This window comes from Cervus canadensis, chromosome 32, assembly GCF_019320065.1.
Source record: "Cervus canadensis isolate Bull #8, Minnesota chromosome 32, ASM1932006v1, whole genome shotgun sequence".
Lineage (NCBI taxonomy): Eukaryota > Metazoa > Chordata > Mammalia > Artiodactyla > Cervidae > Cervus > Cervus canadensis.
This window is the reverse complement of record NC_057417.1, coordinates 25,463,094-25,478,502: the sequence shown is the minus strand read 5'-3', so window position 1 is coordinate 25,478,502 and position 15,409 is coordinate 25,463,094. Positions and strand designations below refer to the sequence as shown.

The 15,409-nt window shown below is 44.9% G+C and overlaps 2 long non-coding RNA genes across 3 annotated transcripts in view; one reads left to right on the top strand and one right to left on the bottom strand.

Moving 5' to 3' along the window:
• Nucleotides 1–1,377: 1,377 nt before the first annotated feature.
• The window catches only part of LOC122433104, a 481,223-nt gene continuing 467,191 nt past the window's right edge, over nt 1,378–15,409 (bottom strand). For both annotated transcript variants that reach the window (XR_006267029.1, XR_006267028.1), the window contains one exon: nt 1,378–1,672. This is a non-coding gene — a long non-coding RNA (uncharacterized LOC122433104). The remainder of the gene's footprint in view (nt 1,673–15,409) is intronic.
• Nucleotides 6,373–15,409, top strand: part of LOC122433105 — a 46,417-nt gene continuing 37,380 nt past the window's right edge. Inside the window, exon 1 of the long non-coding RNA XR_006267030.1 lies at nt 6,373–6,712. This is a non-coding gene — a long non-coding RNA (uncharacterized LOC122433105). The remainder of the gene's footprint in view (nt 6,713–15,409) is intronic.

Below are 15,409 nucleotides of genomic sequence, written 5' to 3'. Positions count from 1 at the left end.
TTTTTACATTATTTATTAATAAACATTATTTATTAAATGAAAGAACACAATCAATAGCTGTGTTTGTGTGTGTGTGTGTGTGTGTATGCATCTGTGTGCATGGTTTTACTGTAGCTTGTTTTTTATAACTCCTTTGACTTGGACAAAATTTAAAATTGGCAAGTCTTTGTCAGTATTATGGACATTTGCACATGTGTTTTTATGTGTGGGTGTGGTTTACATATACGGGTCCATGGTCCCAATATAAAAAGATGCCTTATCCATAAGGAAATAACATTTAATGAGGGCCAGTTCTGTCATTTCACACTCAGGATAACATTGCAAGATACACATCTCTAATTCAAGAAAATGCCATTTCTCAAAGAATTTGTATTTCTTGCCCAATCTTTCACACGTAGCTGAAGGTTCGAACCTAAGTCCCTCTGATGCCAAAATACCAAGACTATTGGTTTGTTTGTTTTGATGTTTGTTTCTCACTTTACCAGGTTATTTAATAGCTTCCTTTCATTCCTGTAGTTCCATAGGGGTGTACTCAGAGGAAATTTGCTGTCTTCAAATATAATTGGTAAATTTCACTCATTCTTTTCCTTGGTGCTCACAATGTCAAATACTGGTGTCTACAGAAAACATGTTTGACGAACTTGGACAGATGCTTGAAATCTATAACTCAATGTAACCAAAAGAACTATTGGAAAATTTAAACCACATTCCATTTGCTTCTTGGTTTCAGGGATCAGTGATTCTTAGGAGTTCTTAGGTCCATTGGAAATTAAATTCCATAAAGGCACAACATTCTGTTCTGTTTTATTCACTGCTGTACTTTCTACAATCTAGGCCATAATAAACACTCAAAAAGTGTTTTCCGCACCATATACAAAAGTAAACCGAAAATGGCTTAACGACTTAAGTATAAGACATGACATCATAAAACTCCTAGAGAAGAACATAGGCAAAACATTCTCTGACATAAATTGTACCAATGTTTTCTTAGGTCAGTCTCATGAGCCAACAGAAATAAGAGCAAAAATTAAAAAATGGGATCTAATCAAACTTACAAGCTCTTGCAAAGCAAGAGAAATCATAACCAAAGTGAAGAGACAACCTAAGGAATGGGAAAAAATACTTGCAAAAGATGTAACAGACAAGGCTTAATTTCCATATTTAAGCTCATACAAACAACTCATACAACTCAATAACAAGAAAAGCAAACAACCCAATTTAAAAATGGACAAAAGACCTAAGTAGATATTTCTCCAAAGAAGACACACAGATGACCAACAGGCCCATGAAAAGATGCTCAACATCACTAATTATTAGAGAAATGCAAATCAAAAACAACAATGAGGTACCACTTCGCACTGATCAGAATGGCCAGCATTGAAAATTCTGGATCTATCTTCCCAGAAAAATGGACAGAGCCTCATGGACAATACTGCACATGGCATTTTCAGGTTCAATGATCCCCAGAACCTTCTCTGTGATACACAAAAGCAGAGGCTATTTTCTCTGAAGAAATAGCACTTGACACTTACCGGGATGGGAAGGGCAAGGCTCTTTGGCTCTGGACTTTTTCTTCTATGTGGATGGGCACCTGGATGGTGTGAGGTCATCAACAGTTCAGATCATCCATTGTTTCAGCTTTTTGATCTGAAGGGCTGGAGTCTTTCTGGAGCTGAGAGGTAAAAAGAAGAATAACATCCAGCATTCAATGAGGTTATATAGTCTGCCAGGCACTATAGTATACATTTTATGTATAATTGATCGAATCCTTATGTTAACCTTACCAGATAAGTATTGTTATGCCTAGTTTTCATTTTTTTAATTGAGGTTTAATTCACATATAAGATTATTTTAGTTTCAGGTGTACAACATAATGATTCTATATTTATATATTTTGAGAAAGGATCACCATAGTAAGTCTAATTAACCTCTGTCACCATATATAGTTACAATTTTGTTTCCTTTTTTTCCTTGCAATGAGAACTTTTAAGATCTAATTTCTTAGCAACTTTTAAATATATACCACAGTATTATTCACTGTAGTCACCATGCTATATGTTACATCCTCGTGATTTATTTTTTTTGTGATTGGAAGTATATAGCTTTTGACCCCCTTCACCCATATAACCTACCTAATCACGAATCATCAGTTTAATAGTCAGACTTTGAAAACCCAGAGCCAGTTGTTTCCATGGTTTGACAAAATAGTGAAAGCGTAAGAACATCAGAATCCAACATGGTTTGTGAAGTGGGGTTTCCTGACTGCCATTCTTTCAGATATATATATCAGTTATATATATATATAAACACAAAGCAAGTACCCAAATCTGAATTGATATGACTTGCAGACTTAAATTTTTTTCATTTTTTATTATGAAAAATTTCAAACACACACAAATGTGGAGAAAATAGTATGATGAAGCACCATGTTGCCTCAGCAACCATCAGTTCCTGTCAATCTTATTTTATCTACCCAGATGTATTCTCATTGCAATTTTAGCCCATCTTTTCCTTGATGCTCTCAAAATGCATCCCAATAAAGACATCCCAATAGAGGCAATCTGACTCATGGTTAAGGTAGCCATCACTTTTTTTTTTACATATACTTTAAAGAGCAAGAATCTGTGGACAACACAATCTGCTCATTCAATCTAAAGAGACTACACTTTTAAGTGATGTGTGTGCCAGTAAGAGAAGACCCACCACCAGCACAAGTAGACTGAGACAGTCTTTCTTTCAGTCTGGCTCAGTGTAGGCTCCCTGGGATCTGTTGAGTCAAGCTGTATTCCCCAAAGTAGTTGGGTCTCTTGTATTAGTTTCACTAGGGTAGTTCTGGTTCTTTAGTTGTAACAGAGCTTGGTAATGAGAGGCCACCTGAGAAGCAATTAAACTAAACCAGAAAATCTTTCCTGTTCATTTCGTCTTGTCCTTAAATAGTTTACACATCAATTGAACTGGGAAGAGCTCATGGTGGTTTATGATGATTGCTCCAGTAGGGGTCAGCGCCTAATGAGCTGGGTACTTATCTGTGACCCCGACAAGATGACTGTAAACGAACAGATAAGAGGACCGATGGGACTAGTTCTCGAGGCTGCCCACAGAATCAAGACAACAGAAGCCAGTGGAGTTGGTTTCTCAGTTTTCTACTGCAAAGGAGAAGCTGATGGAGTCGGGTACATCAAAACACCTAGGGTTTTTTAGTTAGAAAAAATAAGGTGCTTATCTTAGCTCTTGACAAACTGCAAGATGTCTATTCAACCCACTCTTTTTGGAGGACACAAGGCTTTCTCTCGGGCTTCCCAGGTGGCACTAGAGGTAAAGAATCTGCCTGCCAATGTAGGAGATTTAGGTTCCATCCCTGGGTAGGGAAGATCCCCTGGAGTAGGTAATGGCCCCCTAGTCCAGTATTCTTTCCTGGAAAAAATTTATGGGCAGAGGAGCCTGGCAGGCTACAGTCCATGGGGCTTGAAAGAGTCAGACACAACTGGGCAAATGGCTTCCTCTCATCTTTTCATGATATCTGGTAATTTATGGTCACCACCAAATGATTCTGTTGAGGTGGGTAGCTTCACCTATTACAGAGGTGCCAATGTCAGTCCTCACATACTAATATGGCAAAAGAATCAAAAAATCTTAGTAAAAGTGCATTTTCAGAGTAAACAGGTAAACATCATAGTGATATATTATGGCATAATCAAAATTCTCAATAATTGACAAACTACAACAAGACTCTCCTTTTTTCTCCCATTTCATAGCTCTATGAGCTAAATTTTCCCTTTTTTAATGCTGCATAACAAACAACCAAATCTCAGTGACTTGCATCAGCAAATATTTGTTTTAAGCTTGTGGCTTGACATTTGGCTGTGGTTTGGCTGATCTTAGGTGGACTACAGTCCACGGGGTCACAAAGAGTCAGACAGGACTGAGAATTCACACATCATCACTTCACCAGAGAGAAGATACAAGAAAGGTGGACCTCGGAGATGAGCTGGAGTAATGTTTTGCATGCTCTTCTACTCAGCCTGGGTGATTAGCATCCCCTAAGACAAGCCTCATGAATGCACATGGCTTTAGCTGCTAGATCTATAGCAGGAATGACCGGCACTGACTGGGACTCAGGAAATATTTGCATAAGCTTGAGGATTGGTGGCAACTGACACTCAGCCTTGGTGTCAAAGAGATGACAGAGGATGATGATGACTGAGATCATGTCTCATCTAGAAGAGGGACTTTTCATTAATTAGCTCTAGCTAACTGCCAAGCACAAATGTGGGGCTTATGTTGTCAGACACAATTTTCTCGGAGAAACCAGAAATCTCGACAACATCTCCTAATCTCTTAATGGTGACAAGGATAATAAATTCTACTACAAGAAAGAAAGAGAGGGAGGGAGCATGGGAGGAAGGATACCATGCGTAGATCCAACACTGTGAGTCAAGCAAAAGCCATTCGCAAGCCAAGGACCACTGGGATGGCCCATGTGTGGTCCCCATGAATGTGATGGCTCCTTGACCCCATGGCAGGGCTGGACACAGCAGGATACTGAGCATGGAAAAGTATGGTTATTCCCAGCTTCTCCTGGGTCAGACCATCACACAACATCCTCATTATTTTGGGAGAAGTGACAAGAAACCCATACATAGCTCACCCATATTCAAACATAAATAGCTAAATGCATTGTTGAAGCAAAGCATACATGATTGAGGAATGATTTGCTCCTTTGAATCACCCACGCTATTACTCCCAGGAGTAAGGATAACCTAATTTAATATCAATATTTAATTTCAAATCCATGAGCTCAACAGGAAAAGGAGCATGTGTTTATGGGATGTCTGTTGGAGGTCAGCCCTCTGTGGGGCACTGCATAAACCGTGGGAGGGCAGGTCCTTAATAAGCTGGCACTTCAGTGGGGTCAGTGGTAGAAAGACTGGTCACTCTGGGGATGGCCAGCTGCCTGGCCCCAGGCCTGTTCTCACCTCCCGGGCTGTGTGCCTTAAGCAATCGACTTAACCTCCTAAGCCTCCATGGAAAGCTGAGTACTTCTCAGATTTGCTGAATGAATTTAAGATCATATATTTAAAGGCCCAAATTCAATACCTGGTGCTTATTATTAATAGATATTGGGAAAACTTTATAACATTTATTTTCCTCCATTTGCTCATCCACATAAAAGGAAATAATAAGAGTTCTTGGCTCAGAACATTGATATAAGTAGTAAATGAGATAATTTATATACAATACTTAAAACTGGACACTCAGTACTTTATAAATATATATATAGTGTTCTGGAGAAGATTCTTGAGAGTGCCTTGGACAGTAAGGAGATCAAACCAGTCAGTCCTAAAGGAAATCAACCCTGAATATTCACTGGAAGGACTGATACTGAAGCTGATGTTCCAATACTTTGGCCACCTGATACGAAGAGACAATTCATTGGAGAAGACTCTGATGCTGGGAAAGACTGAGCCAGAAGGAGAAGGGCATGAAGAGGATGAGATGGTTGGATGGCATCACTGACTCAATGCATATGAGTATGAGCAAACTCTAGGAGACGGTGAAAGACAGGGAAGCCTGGCATGCTGCAGTCCATGGGGTCACAAAGACACGACTTAGTGACTTTGTGTGTGTGTGTGTGTCTGTGTGTCTGTGTGTATATTCAATACTTATTACTGTTATTATTATGTAAACTTCATTATGAGGAATAAAAAAAAATCTATCAGCATCATAATGGGTCATCCATGCCCCAAATATTGTCTTCTACCGTATCTGCAGGTTCAGATCCTTGGAAGATGATCACATAAACATGCCCACATATATAAGAAGAATGAATTAAGCTAAGGGAAGAGAAATCTCCAGGGAGAGAGGTATCCTGGCCTCCACATATTCTAATGACCTTTTTGGCCCCGTTTTTCCTGAGCACAGCTCTCCAACCAGAACTGCATTAGAGCAGGACCCTCAGAAGCTTGAGGGCGTGCAGACCCATGCGAAGGGGCTGAAGGGTTGTTGAGGTAAGGAGGGCAGTCAAGGAAAGAGACCTTCTTGAATGCAGAAAACAAGCTGCATAATTTTGCATTAGCCTCACTTCTCAGGTTGTAAATTACATTCTTTTGGGAGGATTGAAAATGAGAAAAATAGGCGAGCTGGATTCTTCTGGGTCATCAGTCATGTGTCTCTGAGGAAGGAGCTTAATTTCTTTAGTCCTCAGTTTCCCCATTTACAACAACATTTAATTGTCTGAAACGTATTCTGAGATTTCTGGAAGAGAAGTACACCATAAGACCAAACGATTCCCATGATCCTTTGGGGTCCCCGCGGCTGGTACTCAGGCGGCTCCTGCTGCGCATGTCAGGGAAAGGATGCGCTCCAGAGGGCCGTTACGCAGAAGGATGCGGATGTGCGATTAGGGCCGCGGGGGAGCAGAGAGATCGCAGAATGGCGATTTTGGGGGTTGCTTAGTGGCGAGCTCCTCCTCATGAAGGAAAGGCTGGCAGAAAGCTTTGTTTCCTACGAACAGAATCCCCAGAACAAGAAGAGGAGGTGAGAAGCTGGCTTACGTGGGGTTTCTCATGGAGGGAAGCTTCAGCTGAGAAGCGGAGGTTGCCATCTGCCGCCTCCCTGCTGTTTCCTGGCTGAGAACGAGCTCCCCACAGCGCGGCCTGTTCTGGAACTTGAATCATGAGAAGCAGCTGGGCTACACCTCCTTCGGCATCAGGTAAGGACTTTCTCTAGGCCGTCAGGACTTGCGTGAGCTGCCTTGCATAGTGATGGCGTGGGGGTGGGGGCGGGGCGGGGTGGAGTGGAGTCTGCTGAGTGGCTAATGGCTTGGAAAAGTCACCTTCCAAAAAGTATCTGGCCGTCATAGAGAGTGAAGTTAAATCAAAATGAGAAAAACAAGTATTGTATAAGATTGGTTATATGTGGAGTCTAGAAAGATGGTTCAGATGAAACTATATGCAAAGCAAAAATGGAGACACAGAAAGTAGGGAACAACCTATTGGACCCCACGAGGGTGAAAGGGAGCGGGATGGATTGGGAGATTTAGATTGGCATATGCACACTACTTGGAGAGGGGCATGGCAACCCAGTCCAGCATTCTTGCCTGGAGAATCCTGTGGACAGAGGAGCCTGGTGGGCTACAGTCCATAGAGTTGCAAAGAGTCGGACACGACCGAGTGACTAACAGACACAAACATGCACACCGGGTGCCTGTGTGCTGTTGCTTCAGTAGCGTTCGACTCCTTGTGACCCTCTGTTCGTGGGATTCTCCGGGCAGGAACACTGGAGTGGGTTGCCATGCTCCCCTCCACATAGACATTACCATAAATAAGGATGGGGAGGGAGGCAGGAGGGGGGATCGGGATGGGGAACACCTGTAAATCCATGGCTGATTCATGTCAATGTATGACAAAAACCACTACAATATTGTAAAGTAATTAGCCTCCAACTAATAAAAATAAATGGAAAAAAATAACAAAATTAATATAAAAAATAAATAAATAAATAAGTAATGAGACTATTGTGTGTCACACAGGGAACTCTATTCCATGCTTTGTGGTGGCCTAAATGGGAAAGAAATCCACAAAGAGGGAATAAACGTATACGTGGGGGCTTCCCAGGTGGTGCCAGTGGTAAAGAACCCACCTGCCAATGCAAGAGACATAAGAAACATGCGTTCAATCCCGGGATGGGGAAAATTCCCTGGAGGAGGGCATGGCAACCCATTCCAATATTTTTGCCTGGAGAATCCCATGTATAGAAGAGCCTGGTGGGCTACAATCTACATGGTTTCCAAGAGTTGGACACAACTGAAGTGACTTAGCATGCATAGGTATACGTATGGTTCACTTTTCTGTACAGCAGAAACCAATGCAACCAAAGCAACTACACTCTAGTAAAAATTAATTTAAAAAAAGTACCTCTGGGTTTGTGGGCATAAAAGAAACAGCAAAGAGCTGGATTCCAAGGACAGGAGCTTACACGCACCCACATCCTGTTACATGTGTCTGACCAAACCCACACGTATCAACACAGACCTAGAAACCGAGAACACATACCTGTAGGGAGTTGCCGGAGCTCGTGTCTTCAAGAAAAGAAGAGTGAAATTAGAGAGTGGTTTCATTATCGCTAAGGGACAGTGTTATTCCGCCTAAGAATTTTAGAAATGAAAAATGTCTTTAAAACAGACATTTGAAATCAATGCCCCATACAGTACACCTTGCACATCGTTGAAACTTGATATTTATTGTATGGGATAAATGAGGGCAAGAGAGGAAGAAAAGGAGAGAGAAGAGAGATAGGGATGAAGGAAGTCTGGCTCATTCCAAAGCAGAAAAGGTTCGAGATGAGATGAGAATGATCTTCAAGTCAAATTCCTCTTCTTTTATCTTGACTAACCACAAAGAATTAAGTCCGCTCTTAAGGACATAATGAAGAGGGAGAAGGCTTATTCGGGGTCCAGGAGAGCTTAAATCCAACATTTTCTTCATGTCCTGTTCTATTGTAGAATGTTTTCTTTCTTTTGGGGAGGGAAGGGGAAGATGGCAGAACTCAAACCTTTCTATTAGGCCTTTGCTTCAAGAGGTGGCCAGGGGGCCTTCCCTGGTGGCTCGGTGGTAAGGAATCTGCTTGCTAGTGGAGGAGACACGGGTTTGATCCCTGGTCTGGGAAGATCCCACGGTCCCCAGGGCAACTAAGCTCCCGTGGGCCATGACTACTGAGCCTGTGCTCTAGAGCCCAGGAACCACAACTCCTGAAGCCTGAGTGCCCTGGAGCCCATGCTCTGCAACGAGAGAAGCCACCACAGGGAGAAGCTTGCTCACTGCAACTAGAGAGGGCCCACGCGGCGACAAAGACCAGCACAGCCCAAAACATAACTAAATACAGTGGTTTTTCAAAATTCTTTTTTATTTTTTTAAAGAATACATATGATGATCATAGTAGAAATTAATCCCTTTAAAAAATAAAAAAGTGACCAGGTAACCAGCTCCCCTGTGATGGAATCGGGGTGGGTTCAGAGATGGAGGAAGTCTGGACCTGGGAGATAAAAAGAGCCCGGAGTAGGGTAGGAGCTGGAACAGTAGGACCAGAACTCTGGGTCTGAGTGTAACCCTCTGTCCTGGAGATCTGGATTGTTCTTATGACTCTATTTTTTGTTGTTTTTATTTTTGCTTTTCCTTTCTATTTAGTTAGGTTCTCTACTTTTAATATTTCAGCATCTCTCAGCTGTGCTAAGGAAAACAAGAGAAAGTTATTTGTGTCCACAAGAACACACACATGCACACACACACCAAGGATTAAAGGGGATGCAGCTCCCTTATGGGAGAAGCGTGCTGACAGCCAAGGGAATCCAGATAGAACCCTTGACCTGAAAGGAAGACAAACCTCCGGGGCGCAGAGCTATTTGGTGAGCTATTGTCCCCTTCATTGAGTGCTAAAACCTTGACGATTCTGGCCTTCTTTTAAATCAGGGAGGAAGTGCTTATCTGAGCGGGACTTCTGCTCATATGAGTGGTAAAGAACCCATCTGCCAATGCAGGAGACATAAGAGACATGGGTTCGATCCCTGGGTCGGGAAGATCCCCTGGAGGAGGGCATGGCAACCCACTCCAGTATTCTTGCCTGGAGATTCCCCATGGACAGAGGAGCCTGCTGGGCTACCATCCACAGGGTCGAAAAGAGTCAGACACAACTGAATCAACGTAGCACGCATGCACGCCTGTATGAAGAGACCCAGAAAATAAGAGGATGTTTTCAAGGAACTGCAAGAAGACACAAGACTAGATCAAGAAAATCAATCTCAAAGGGTCAACACCAGTTCTAACCCGGCCCCACCAGCAGCAAGTGCAAAGACACAGCTAGAAGCCAGAAGGCACACTCCTTCCAACAGACACCACGCAGAGATGAGAGTCAGGGAGGGGGCCCGCAGCGCGTGCTCTTTTGATAAATGCTACTCGGGAATGACAAGCGTGGGGGAAAGGGAACAATTATTTTCCAGGAGCCGAGAAGTCAAGTCTCTGCCAGCCCTTCTCTGGTCCTGAGGGACACCTGTTTCCACAGCAACCACAACTTGGGGAGAAGGCTGCCTTCAAGTCATCTATCCCAGGAAGATATTTTGTAAAGGGCTATCAATTCTGGATGGGCAGAAGAGCACAGACTGTGAGTCACAAACCTCGGTGGGGCTTTAGGAGGTGGAAGACACCGGTTCTGTGGTTAAGTCCACAGAGGCCGCTGCCAGAGGCAATGCTGAACTTCACCCTCGTGACTTTCTGCAGCTCCTGCTGTCCCCCTCCCACACACCCCGGAACCTACCAGCCTCCACCTGACAGTGTAGATGATGGTGGTGACAATAAGGAGGATGGCAAATGATGATGGTGATGATGGTAACGAGAATGACAATGATGATGATGAAAATGATGATAACGGTGGTGGTGATGACAATGATGAAAATAACAGTGATCGTGACAGAAACGAACGCTGATTGCTAAGTGCTTCACACGCATTTTCTTGGTTTGCCTCATAAAAGCCCTGTGACGTAAATGCTAATCTTGACCTACTTCACTGATGAGGAAACAGCAGCTCAGAGAGGTTAAAGAACCTGTCCAGAGGCACACAGCCAGCAAGAAGGGTATGATGTATGAACCCAGCTCAGGGTAACACCAAAGTCACTCCTGAATTTCAGGAGCAGCATAGCCTAAGAGCTCAGACTGTGCCACAGACTATTCAGTCCCACAGCTGATGAATGGTTAGACGCTTAGCAACTGTGGGATTTATCATTTCATCCCTCTGTGCCTAAATGCAATCATCTATAAAATAGAAACAATGACAGTAGCTCTTCCTTGTTTTTTGTTTCAGTTTTTTGAGAATTAAGAGTTCACACATATAAAGCACTACTTTTCAAACTTGAACCTGCAGATAAATGACCTGAATGTCCTATTAAACTGAAGCTTCGACGTGGTAGGTTTGAGATAAGATCTGTGGGTGCATGAGTTGCTCAGTCACTCAGACGTGTCTGACTCTTTGTGACACCACGGACTGTAGGCCACCAGGCTTCTCTGTCCATGGGATTCTCCAGGCAAGACTACTGGGAGTGGGTTGCCATGCCCTCCTCCAGGGGATCTTCCTGACCCAGGGATCGAACCTATGTCTCCTGCAGTCTCCAGGTGATTATTTACCATTGTGTCTCCTGGGAAGCCTTGGGATAAGACCTGAGAGTCTGCATTTCTGATGAGCTTCTAGGCACTGTAGGTCTACAGACCACACTCTTTAAGTTAGCAAAGCAGTAAAGCACTTGGTAATATACATGATGAACAGTAAAGAAGTGTCAGCTATTGTTATCAGTATTATTGTTTAACCCTTCTCTAGCCACAGTCCTCTGCTGGGTTTCATGACTTTTTTTGAGGTTTGTATTCTGGCAGCTTGGGGGCTTCCCTGGTGGCTCAGCAGTTAAAGAATCCACCTGCAACGCGGGAGACGTAGGAGATGTAGGTTCGATCCCTGGGTCAGGAAGATCCCCTAGAGAAGGGCAAGGCAACCCACTGCAGTATTCTTGCCTGGAGAATTCCATGGACAGAGGAGCCTGGCGGGCTACAATCCATAGGGTCGCAAAGAGTCAGACATGAGTGGTGACTTGAGTGCACATACACATCCTGGCAGCCACCTCGCCCTCTGAGAACTGTTAGCTTACTTTTAGGAGACAAACATGCAATTTGGAGTAAGCATGAACAGGCTACTTCTGTGAAAGGCCGTCTTCCTCTGTTGTCTGTATGGATTAATTAACTGAACCCAGGGAGGGCTTCCCTGGTGGCTCAGATGGTAAATAATCTTCCTGTAATGCAGGAGACTTGGGTTCAATCCCTGGGTTGGGAAGATTCCCCTGGAGAAGGAAATGGCTACCCACTCCAGTATTCTTGCCTGGGAAATCCCATGGACAAAGGAGCCTGGTGGGCTATAGCCCATGGGTTTGCAAAGAGCTAGACACTACTGAGCGATTAGCACATGGAGGATTAAGCTCTGTTGGAACCTTCCCCAAAACGTCTTCACCCTCAAGAACAAAGCAAGGGGACTTACCTGTTTTCTCTGACCTCTGATCCAAGCAAGAAGTCAAGGGGGAAAAGGGTGAGTGTGTCCACAGGCCAACTAGGGTGGGCAGTAGGATACAAGGCCCAGACCCCCTACAGGGAAGGACGTGTTGCCCCAGAAGCTGGGGATGGGTTTACAGGCAGCCTTTGGCATCGGCTGTCCTTCAGCAAGGATGGGTAGGTGCAGTGAAACAGCAGGAAACCATTGGGGGCCTTCCCGGGGACAAAAGCTTTTCCATGTCCCGCATTTCTTGTTCATAGAGAAAGGGTTTCTGCCTCCTACACCTTCCCTGGGTTCCAAAGGGCAGATTCAAACAGTTCCTCATTAGGGGAGTGAGGGAATACAGAAAGAAACAGCCCTGAACCTTGGGGCCTGGCCTGGCTCCTCCTGGGACTGGATGGCGGGGGTTGGGGGTGGGGGGCTGGGATGCGGAAAACCATGTGATACAGACCCCTGAGTTCTTCTACAGGAACTAAGGCCCCACCCGGGTGGAGGGTGGAGACTTCAGGCTGAGCACCAGCTCATGGACCCCAGACTGGTTGAAAACAGAAGGCTGATGAATGAGATCATTCCTCCATTCATCATTCCTGGAACTCCACCCTCTTACCTCCCCACCAACCAATCAGAGGGAGGTTACACCTCCTGCAGTCCTCCCCCTCAAATGGTGCCTCTACAAACTTCTCTATTTCCCTGGCTTAAGAATGCAGGGGGCATGGGTTTGATCCCCAGTCCAGGAAGAGCCCACAGGCCATGGAGCAACAGCCCATACACGAGAACCCCTGAGCCCACGTGCTAGAGCCTGTGCTCTGCAACAGGAGAAGCCACTGCAGTGAGAAGCCTGCACACAGCAACTGGAGAGTAGCCCCTGCTCACCGCAACTAGAGAAAGCCCATGTGCACAACCAAGACGGAGCGCAGCCAAAAGTGAAAATAAATACATAGATTAATTAACAGAAATGTCTTCTCTGAAACTCATCTTTTGGGTGTGAGTCACCCCGTTCTCCTCGCATGAAAAGTGTTCATTGTTCAGCCATGTCGGACTCTTTGCAATCCCATGCACTGTAATCCGCCAGGCTCCTCTGTCCATGGAATAGTTCAGGCAGTTCTTCACTCCCCATTGGAGTAGTGTGCCATTCCCTTCTCCTTGCTTGACCCTGCAATAAATAAGCCTTCCTCTGCTCCAAAGATGATGCACAGCTTGTCTGGCTTTTGGGCATCGGGCCCAGGAACTTGGGTTTGACAACAGCAGGGGCATGAAGGCTTGGCCATCTCAGCCCAGCCACAGGCGACTCTCTCTAGAGCTCCCCGGGCCACTGGTCAAGGCTGACCTTGAGCCTGAGCATCACTAGATGTCTCTCTGCTCGCCCCTGCTCCCTCTCACTCCCAGAGACCCTGTATTGGTTTCCTGTGACCGCTGTAACCAATAACCAAAGACCTGGATGGCTTGAGACAACACGAATGTATTCCCCTGTAGTTCTGGAGGTCATGCATTTCACTGTTGGCGGCGCTGTGTTCCTTCCGAAGGCTCTGTGGGAGAGTTTCTTTCTTTGCTATTTCCAGCTTCTTGAGAATGGCTTCTCCTGTGACTCATGGCCCCTTCCTCCATCCTCAAAGCCAGCAGGGCAGGCTTCTTCAAATCTCCCTCCAAGCCCTCTGCTTTTGTTGTCACATCTTTTACTCTGACCTTCTTGACTTCCGATCCTCCCTACTGTAAAAATTCTTAAGATTGTACTGGACTTGTCCAGATAATCCAGGATCATCTCACCATCTCAAGATCCTTAACTTATTCACATCTACAAAGACTCTTTTACCACGTGAGGTGATATATTCACAGGGCCTAGAGATTAAGAGGTAGGCATTTCAGGGGCTGTTCTGCCTCCCACAGGTATTCCTAAATAAAGTATGGTGCACATAAGACTCCATCTCAGAGACTGTTTTCTGGGGGAACTCAACCTGCAACACTACTATTTAGAAACACTGCTTCCACAGCATGTCTTATTTCAGCTCTGGATCAATCTTGGTAACAAGGGGTGAGAAAGGAATAACCATGTAGATTACCTGCAGCAGAGCGCTTCCCTGATAGCTCAGTTAGTCAAGAATCCACCTGCAATGCAGGAGACCCTGGTTCGATTCCTGAGTTGGGAATATCTGCTGGAGAAGGGATAGGTTACCCATTCCAGTATTCTTGGTCTTCCCTTGTGGCTCAGCTGGTAACGAATCTGCCTGCAATGTGGGAGACCTGGGTTTGATGCCTGGGTTGGGAAGATTCCCCTGGAGAAGGGAAAGGCTACCCACTCCAGTATTCTGGCCTGGAGAATTCCATGGACTGTATATAGTCCGTGGGGTCGCAAAGAGTCAGACATTACTGAGCAATTTTCACTTTAAGTGCATGCATGCTCAATCGTGTCCAGCTCTTTGTGACCCCCATGGACTGTAGCCCGCCAGGCTTCTCTGTCCATGGGATTTCCCAGGCAAGAATACTGGAGTGGGTTGCTATTTCCTTCTCCAGGGGACCTTTCTGACCCAGGGATCGAACCCAAGTTCCTGCACTGAAGGCAGATACTTTACCCTTGAGCCGCCTTTACTCCTTTACCTGAGCCACCCAGGAAGCTCAGCCTGGGTGGGACAGGTTGGCTAAAAGTTCTCCATTTAAAACTCACCTGGCTTCTGCCCCATGTATCTACCCTTTGCTATTTTTAACCCGTATTATTCTGCCATAATAAACTGTAACATTGACTCTAATGGTTTTTGGTGAGTCTGTGAGTTCTTCTAGCAAGTGATCAAATCTGAGGGTGGTCTCGGGGAGCCTGAACTTGTAGTTAGTGTCAGAAGTGATGTCGGTCTTATAGACCCCCAAACTCTGCTCTGTTTAATCCACAGTATTTAGGAAATCCCCACCACCACCCCCGACACCCCCTGCCATTTCCCAACAGGAACTCCGTGTCTTTTTCTTTTCTATTCTGATTGTCTGATCAGCTCTTCTCTGTTCTAACCTTTAGAGACAGGTATTTCCCTCTCTGGCTTCTGCCAGGCTCCAACCCTAGGCAATGCTGACTCATTTTGGAATCTTCTTGGAATCTGGGAGGGCAGAGAAATGTCTTGACAACAGCTGAGATTCAAAGTACATTAGATGTCAGAAACAGCTCAGTTCAACCCTTTTTTGTGTGTGTGTGCCATTCCCAGATACTGGAAATACAAGGCTGGCAGTGCATGTGGAAGAGACAGACCACGGCTGCCATGCCGTGAATCACATGGCCTCTGGGTGCTGACTACAAAGAGGTGTCAGTGGGGGACTTCTTTTGCTCTACCTGCCAGGAAGCTCAAGGAAAAAA